We start from the raw sequence: 9,366 nt of genomic DNA, 5'->3' as shown, positions 1-9,366 counted from the left end.
AGAATTGAACCAGAACAAGAGGTACGTGCTTTGAAAAATCAACCAAGATCCCAAAACTTTTCTCAATCAGCATCACAACCTGGAGCCATCCAGTATTTTTTACCAAACAGTCCAAATTTCACAAGACTAGCTCTCACTTCAGATGAGAGTCCCAAGCTCTTTTTTGTGTTACAGATGAAGTCACAGATTTATTTTCCTTTTGCTTTCTGACACACGTATGACGTTTTAGAAGCCAACCCCTGCCCCCATGATAAGAATTTTCAGATATTTCTGGCTGTGGCCCACCTTACGGGTAAAGCCTGCCCCACAGCAGTGGAAGGAGGCAGGGGAAGTGATGGTTCCCCACCCTTCAGGACAGGGAGCCACTCAACTCCTACCTGCAGGCCATCTGCTCTGTTCTACCAGACCCCCCAGGTCACCTGTCCCAGCTTAGCAGCAAGCCTGGGAGGAAGGGAAATGCATTCAACTTCAGATATGAAACATCAGTAGTTAGTGCAGGGAGGTGGCAGATGAAAACTGTTCATCAGTCGCTTGTGTGAGTGTGCAGAAGCAGCCTGAACTCGCTGAACTTCTCTGGCTGCTTGTGGTGGGGTCTTTCCTTTGCTATCCTGGACTGTATGCTCTCACCTTGGGCAAAGCAGCAGGGAACACTCCACTGCTGAGTACTCCTGGCCCTTTCATCCATCCCACTTGGCTTATGAAAGATCTATCTACAATGCTGCAGCTCCCTTGAGTGTTGTGATAGTCCAGATAAGGACAACCACAAAAAAAATGCCTAAGTATTTTAGCTCCCAAACTTTTTTTTCTTTATCTGAATCTACTGTGAAAAAGGATAAAGGAAAAAAATACTCATTTTCTGCAAAATTACTAATTCTCTTCTGAGGAGAATTAGTTCAGCCAGTTGACTCTCCCTCACCCCAACCTCGCATCCTATGACTGAGAAGCAGAGAGAAAAATTATGCCCCTATTTTGCACAAAAAACTCCAGCCATTGAGAATGACACTGTTTTACCACTATGTGTATTTTCTCCCTTTTTCCACTTAGTATCAATCCTAGCAAAGTGACATATGGAAAACTAAACCAGGAACTTCACACTTGCTTTCCATTGAAAAATATTTAAAGCATAAGGTTCCCATGTATTACCACAACAAGAAGGAGTTTGTATAGGGAAGGTAGAAAGGGGGAAAAGGAGGCCCTTCCTTCCTTTTCTGTTTGCATCTTTTGAAATGATCGACACTAGATAGCAGAAATATAAAATAATGGCTTGATAGAGACTGTTCTCATTCCTGCCAGATCATTCTCTCAGTAAAAGAGCTAGTAGGAAGATTTCTGATGTCTTCTGCATGATTAGCATGCCAAACTTGCCTTCCCAGGATTCCTCTACTGAAAACAACTGAGTTCAAACCATACTCGCATTTCTTAAATTTTTAACCCATATTCCATAGTAGTGATCACTACAACAACAGATGGAAAATACAAACTCACCATAAGACGCAGCACCACACAAAGGACAATCAGTAGGAGACCGGAATGAAGGCAGCTTTCATAGTTCCTGCTCTTTTTGGCTTCCCTTACCAGAATCTTTGCAAGATAAGGCAGGAATAAATCATTATCAGGAGTGACGATGCTGGTACAGTGTAGCTTCCTGTCCAGAAACAGCTGATTGCATCAAACAACTCAAGCTGGCTCATCAAAGCAGAGTCAGGGGGAATTCCTGGACAGAGTTGTTGAGGTTCAGGAGATCTCCTAAAAGGTCTCCCACCAGGTGAGAGGTCGCAGTGCACTTCCCCAGCACAAATTGCATTGTGGCTAAGAGAAGAAAGATGTTAAACTTCCATCCTGGGTTATTCAAAGCCTCTCCTGGTTGTAAGACTGGGCTTTTCTAAGCCTGCGTTTAGAAGAAATAGGAGATGTGCTGGGTTCACATCTCTCACTATGTGCTCAGTGCATCTAGATTGCAGCAACACGTTTTAAGTGTAATCAAACTGTAATCCCTGCTTCATCTCATCATAGAATCATTTAGGTTGGAAAAACCTTTTAGATCACTGAGTTCAACCGTTAACCCAGCACTGTGAAGGCCACCATTAAACCGTGTCCCTAAATAACACATCTACATGGTTTTTGAACACTTCCAGAGATGGTGATTTCACCACTTCCCATGGAAGCCTGTTACAATGCTTGATCATCCTTTCAGTGAAGACATTTTTCCTATATCCAATCTAAACATGCCTTGGTGCAACTTGAGGCCCTTTCCTCTTGTCACTTGTTACCAGGGAAAAGGGGCTGACCCCCACCTGTATTCAAGAGTTTCAGAACTTTTTTTGGTGTTCAGATTAAAATAATTATTAATAATAATTATTCCTTTAATAATAATAACTTCCTTTCAGGTAATAGTATTATCAGTAGTACCAGCAGCATACACAGGGTGATGAAACAAACCTGCTCTGTAAACTCTCAGAGAGAGACCTCGTTTGCCTCATAACCTGCCCTGAACTTGATTTGGCCACATCTCTGCCAGCTGATGTTGCTGTGTCAGCAGTGATCACTCCAAAAGTCAGCATTAGGCCAGCTTACTCTTCCAGCTTAAAAACAGGTCACAGTCACATGACATTTGCATTGACCCCAAAGCACTGAACAAGGAAATTACTTTCATAAGGTCTCTCCTCTCGAGAAGAGGTGGGGTCAGATGTTATCCCCATTTTACAGATCACGAGACAGAGAGAAGGACCAGAATTCGCTGTAAAATCAAAATATGTTCCCTTTTCTACTCAGCACGAGACACCTGGAAAAGGTTTACAACATGATCTGAACTGCACTAAGACAGCTGGAGGATTGCAGACCCCACCGTAGCCCCCAGACCCATTGTCTCTTCACATGCAGTGAACTGCACTGTATGCCCTGTGCTCAATTTTGTAACATATAGTAATAGCAGAGCCAGATAGATTTTGGACAATGCCTGCACCCACTTGGTCCACCACATGGCCCAGCTTGCACAAAGGCACGAGTTTTTGATGGGACTCATCATCCTCACACCACAGGCGTCAGCTTCACTTCTGCTTATAGAGTGGTCAAGGGGCTCTGGAGTCCCTCAGCAAAGAGGGCTTGCAGCTGTAGAGAGAAATTCATCTGGCCTGTGTCTGAAAGATGTCTGGGAAGGAGAGGGACCAGGAGGATGCCCCAGGTAGAACTTGCTCTGGCCATAGCTGTCGCCCCTGCTCCTGAGGACAGCTGGCTGAGCAGAGTCTGGGGAGGCTCTGCTGCGGCTTTGCTGCTGCCATCCCCGACAAGGGCAGTCAGATGTCTTTTTGTGTGGCATCAGAAAGCCGAGCTTTGTGCTCAGGCATCATATCATACATCACATTAGCTGCTCCAGCAGTTAGGAAGGGACAGTCAAGATTTATTAGTGCTGTTTTAATGCTAATTATGTTTGTAGAGCAGTGCTGCAGGGAGCCTTTTGACAGGCATGTCCTTCCATGGCTACATCATTTTTCCCTTCCTTTGCCTTCCAGAGCCAACCTCTTTCCACCAACAGAAAAAGACAGAACATTAAGACTTGTCAGCACAGAATAAAGGAGTTCAAGGTCATTGTGCTGTCCATTTAACAGGTGACTTTTGACTTTTCCTCCCCATTTCTTGCAGTGTATACAATACTAGATAATGGCTGTGTGGAAACTAACCTGAATCCCACTAGCTTCTGGAAAGCAACCGGAGAGGTGGCTGCCTGGGACAGTTCTTGTTGCGAAGAGTCAGTTTTCCTTATACAATGCTTTGAAGTCTTCATTTGTCGCCTCAAATGAAGGAAGTTCTGTCGCCACAAACCATACAGGCTTTTACAACTGAAAAAGCTTTTTCCACAGGTGTGAGGCCTTCTAATGCAACTAGAAAGCAAACTCCTCACAAGAAAAAAAAAAAAAAAGATTATTTCTAGGCAGGATGAGAGCTGTGGTATAGTTTTAGCTGGGCAGAGGAAGGATGGCTCAAGGCTCAGGTCATTGTCAGGGACTCAAATTGCATAAACCAGAGACTGAAATCACAGATGTTGGCTGCACCATGAAATTATTTGGTGACATCTTTAAGCCAAGAGCTAGTAACAAAACTGTCCAAAATGCAAACAATCACACTGCAACAATATCTACTTTTGCCAGGCCAAGTAATTCACTCTGCCTCACAAAATCATGTCAAATCTGTGAAATAAACATGACACTGGCAGGTTTTGTGTTGGCGGCAGCAATGTGAAAATATCATCCTACCACATCCCAGGGATGGCCTGAATTCAGACAACCTTTTGTCACAATCACAGTACAAATTCTTCCTTCTTGCAACTTAATTTTTCCATTCCATGTAACTTCATGGATTCCACTCTCCCCTCTGAAATATCTTGCACTGAAACATACCACTTGACTATTTCTTTTTCTTCCCACCAAACTAACTGTCACTTGATTCAACATGTATTTTCCCAACTAGTGAACTTTTTTTCCCCAGCAGCATTCAAGGCAAGAGGCAGCACAATCAATTCATTAACATTTTGACATGGCAACAAACAAAAATTTTGCCTGTATTAATACAAAGGCCTGAGGTTCACCTAGGGTTTTAATTCACCACAAGGATAAAATGACATCAAGGAAAAAAATTTACCCCACCAATGCGTACAAGCAGTGTTGGATGCACAGCAGAGTACAAAGGCAAGCACCCCCACACCCGGCAAGGGGATGCAGCCTTTCTATGCAGAATAGCATCAGCCCTATCCTCATTTCCACCTTCTGGTGTGCCCTCCCTCCAGGCCAAGGTTTCAAATCTTCAGACTGTAATTTGATTTCTTTTGGCTCACAGAAAAGTCCCTCTGCTTCAGTTGTTGGAAGCGAGGGAGAGTAGGGCAGGGCAGCAGGGCTTGGCTGCCACCTCCTGGCGTCTAGCCTCCTTCCTCTGCTGGACACACACCAAACCCCAACGAAAACAGAATACTCCAAAAATACAAATAATACCAGCACTGCCCTCTGGCTTCCTGAATTGAGCCCTTTCTAACTCAGCAGGAATAAAAGAGACTCCTAAAGGAGAAAAGGTATGAGATCAAGTTGCTGAGCTTAAGGGAGCCAAGTTTCACAAATTAATATAGTTTTTATGTATATGAATATGCATATGTTTATAGTTTGCAATAATACGAAAGCTTGTGGCACGCTACAGGAGCAGTTAACATCTTGCAGACAGAAGCTACAAGGCATCCAGAGTTGGTTTTCATCTCTAAAAGGTTAGTCAAACAAAATACACATTCTCAAAGGTGAGGTCAATATGCCACTCCATTACCAAAAGGCTTCCATGAATGTTTCTGCTTCAGCTTTAGATAAAACTTACGTTTATTTGCTCCAGAGAAAATCAACAAGGAAATAATTCTTATTAATTCTTTCTCTGTTTCTTTGTCTTCTTCCCTGCTTATGAGAAAAAGAGAAATTTTCCTCACTTTATCCTCTAAAGATGAAATATATCCACTAAACACAATATTTGTTTTCTTGCAACATTCTGTTTATTCTTGATAAATACTCTTGATAAATACTTTTAAAAGCATCATATGAAATCTCCAACTTGCATCTTTTAAGATATTACAGAAAGAGTACAAAAAAAGGCTGTTGTGTGAAAAAAATACAAAACCCTCATATGTTGCCTGCTGTAATCCTGAAAATCTCAAAACTAGAAAACTGTGGTGTCAAAGTATTCTTGATTCATGGTCACAAGGCAAGACTAGGAGAAACAATTCAAAAGAAATTAAGACATTTGTTTTGTATGCAAAGGGTGGTTCCAAGGCTTGGGACTGTGTGGACATGTGCACGAGGAAAGATTATGAGAAAAATCCATCAAATTAGTTTTCTCACATCAGCATTCATGAAAGACAGCGCTTCATAAAACCTTCACATCAGCAAGTCACCACGGCTCCTCAAGGACATTAAAAGAACAATCAACTTCCCAAAACAGGACAAAGGAGATTTTTTTTTTGTTCAAAACAGCATCTCTGGGCCTTGATGTACCATCACTCAGCTGAGATAACGGAACATCTAAAGGGAGGTCCTATCATGTTTTTAATCCACCCAGACATGCTGAAATCTGTCCATCACAGATGAAGATCAGAAAGGCCAGGCCAAGAATTATAAAGTGACAATTTTCAGTAAGGAAGCCACAGTGAAGCCTGCCAAAGCCTGGTTGGCATTTGTCTCTAATTCCAAATAAATCCTCTTGGGAAAAAAACCCCCAACCTCATGCTCCATATCTGGATGTAAGCGTACAGAAGAGATTAGCTGTTACTAAGAATAAGACCAACGTGCCCTGTGACGACAGCTGGATAACAAGCACTAACAATTGCAATTCTCCCAATGTGAGCTGAGCACTGGCTGGTCAGAAAAATGTTTTCCTATGGATAAACTGGGGCTGATACCACCGCACCAAGCTGGTGGTGTTTAATCCCAGGCCTCTTCTGCACAGATATCCCTGCGCCCAGCACACATGTATCAATCTGGTGTTTGGCATTAAAGCTACAAACACAACACTGTGAAGAGGATTTCCCTGTGGTTAAAATCTGCTTTTCTGAGGTGTTGCTCCCAGTGTGACCAATAACCGTGTACCTTTTAAGTCCTTTCCAACTCTCTTACCATGCTCATAGCAAATTAAAAGTGCTGAGCAATGGGGTATTCAGCAAGAAAAAAAAACTCTATCCAGACCATTCCAGCTCCAAAAGAATATACATCCAATTTTTCCGTCAGGGGTTGTAAAAATGAAGACTCAGTGCTGGTACAGCTGAGAGGATGATGTGACCCATGTAGCTCATTGGTGCTGCGATAGCACCTCAGTGAGTCAGGCCCCACCGTGCAAGTTCTATGTCAGGATCTCTTCACATGCTGGAGATGGATGTCTGGGAACCTCTCAGATATATTTTGGCCTTGTTATCACTTGTACATCTCCATCACTGCAAGCCATGGGGGCAGACTCTTGTCTTGCTGGGCTTTCTGATCTGGACCACCACCAAATTGCTGCTCTTCTCTCTCCTCCAGCTGCAGTAACTGCACTGGTACCTCCCCAGCTGCAGAGGGAAATAAAATCCATCTCTTCGCAAGCTTCTGCCCCTTACCTTGAAGTGACAGTGCTGTCCTCCAGGCTGCTTTGACACATTCATTACATTGCTATGAACAGCAGAGAAAAATGTTGTCTGCCAAATAGAGAGGTGAATAGATCTCATTTTAGTTATTATTTTCCAGAAAGTTCTGGAGTCCATTTCTTTCAAGCACAAACCAAAGGAAGACTACAGAAGTTAAAATAATTCTGTAGAAGGCAGTTTATTGCATGAAGTGCCAGTTCAAAATGAGCTCTTTTGCTGTTGTTCGTTGAATCCTAAAACTATCCTATTTTATCTACTGCTATGAAAACCTGTAAGCTATAAATATTATATAAATTATATATGATGTCTCACACTAGTAATGTTTTACACTGGGTCAGCACCAACAGCCTCCTACAGATCACATAGTCATGCACAGCTTTATTTGTGCAAGACATGGACCCTCTCCATACTACAAAAACTTGCTTTGAAGAGGACTCGGCAGCCCACACATGCCATCAGACTGTGCCTTAAAACCCCTGTTTCTGTTGTGAGAGACAGCAACTGCAAGAGGCAGAGACAGTTTTATAATGCCCATGAAGCAGCCTTTGCAGATGCAGAATTCAGCCTTATAGATTAGGTGATTAAACAATTATATAAAAACACCTGGTTTAGATATCCATCTTCCTCATCTAACTCTTTGCTTTCAAAGTCATACTGATTAAAAAGAAAAAAAAAATACATAAAATGCAACAATGGGCATAAGCCCTGAAGCACTGCAGGCCTCTCAAACAGCTCCCTCTCTCCCATGGCCCTGCACTCTCCTGCAACACACTCATCAGTTGAGAAATGTTTTTGACACGTGGTGAAACAATAATTCCATTGATGGCAATGAATACCTTTTTCAACAGAGCACTGTGCAGGAATACCTCAATCTTGGAAAGCTCACCTGTTTTTTCCTCTGAATGGACTGTGTTTACCTGCCTTTACTACAAAAGTCCAGCAAGGCCCAGGGTCAGTACTCCCCTCTTCCTTCCTCAGCAGATGGAGCAGTAAGACATGTAACGAAAGGATTAATCTGGACAAGAAGCTTTGCAGTGCAGCACTGCAGCACACTCTATTCCTTTTGGACAGACTGGAGGTAAATCTTAGTTTTTCCTCCCACACAGGTTATGCACCAGCTTTCAGGTTTTAATAACATTCTCCAGTGCAGCCAGAAAAGGAAAATCATTTGATGGGGAGATGCTTCCAGCAAAGTACAGCCTGCTCCGGCAGCAGACACTGTTATTTAGCAACACTCAGCAATTCAACAACATTACATAAGACAAAAAGAATATATTCTATCAGCTGTCATCCTCCTAACTGAGGCTTAGTGAATAACATTTCTGTTATACAATATTAGATATATATACATATATATATGCAAATAACATAGTGAATAAGTTAAAATGTGTTAAATACTGTCCTACTATAGAGGCAAAAAATCTATAATCATGAGAAACACGGTTTGGAATACAAATAGGAGCAGAATTCATTCCAAACATCACAGATACCTGAGATGCCACTTGCTTCGAAATCTCTAAGATGCGAAAGGGATTTCCTACCTTCAGTCTAAGTGTGAGGTGGGGAAGAGAAAGAACAGCATAGGATTAAATTTAAATCTCCTAAATTGAGCCAAGGTCAGAATTATCCATGACGGAACTTGGCTAAGACGGACGATCCTCTCTGCTGCTGTCCTTTATAATCATCTTTCCTTTCTCTCTTCCTTCAAAAATAGTATTAAAAAATTAGGGAGAAGGTCTATTTTTCACCTGAGGATGAAAATATTTTTTGTTAGGTTCTCCAGAAGTGAATTGACACAATTTTTTGAATGGAACACACAGTTACGTACTGACTGCACAGCAGAAGTACAGTGCACTGGCAACTGAGGCTGCCACTGCAGGTACTTGTGCATAGAGCTGCTGCTGCCACACCACCTCATACTCTGTTTCCATGTCTATTCCCAGCTTGAACTGACACAACCCTGTCTGCTAGGAGTCATTTTTGTCCAAAAGAACACTTGCATATTTTGTGATGTTTGACGTGGAACTCTGTCATTAGTTCTCCTACAACTAATTTTTTCCAGTGAAATGACTACAGAGCTTAGTTGAATCATGTCTTTACACTACCCCCCAAAGTTATATGTTTGCTTGTGAAGGGGGACATCAGCAAACAACAATTTATATAAATATATTTGAAATAGAGTAAAATGATTGTATTTCGGCTTTATTTCTGGACAGTATTCACCAAGG

The sequence above is a fragment of the Lepidothrix coronata genome, unplaced genomic scaffold (genome assembly GCF_001604755.1).
Source record: "Lepidothrix coronata isolate B3197 unplaced genomic scaffold, Lepidothrix_coronata-1.0 Scaffold141, whole genome shotgun sequence".
NCBI lineage: Eukaryota > Metazoa > Chordata > Aves > Passeriformes > Pipridae > Lepidothrix > Lepidothrix coronata.
Note: the sequence above shows the minus strand (reverse complement) of the source record.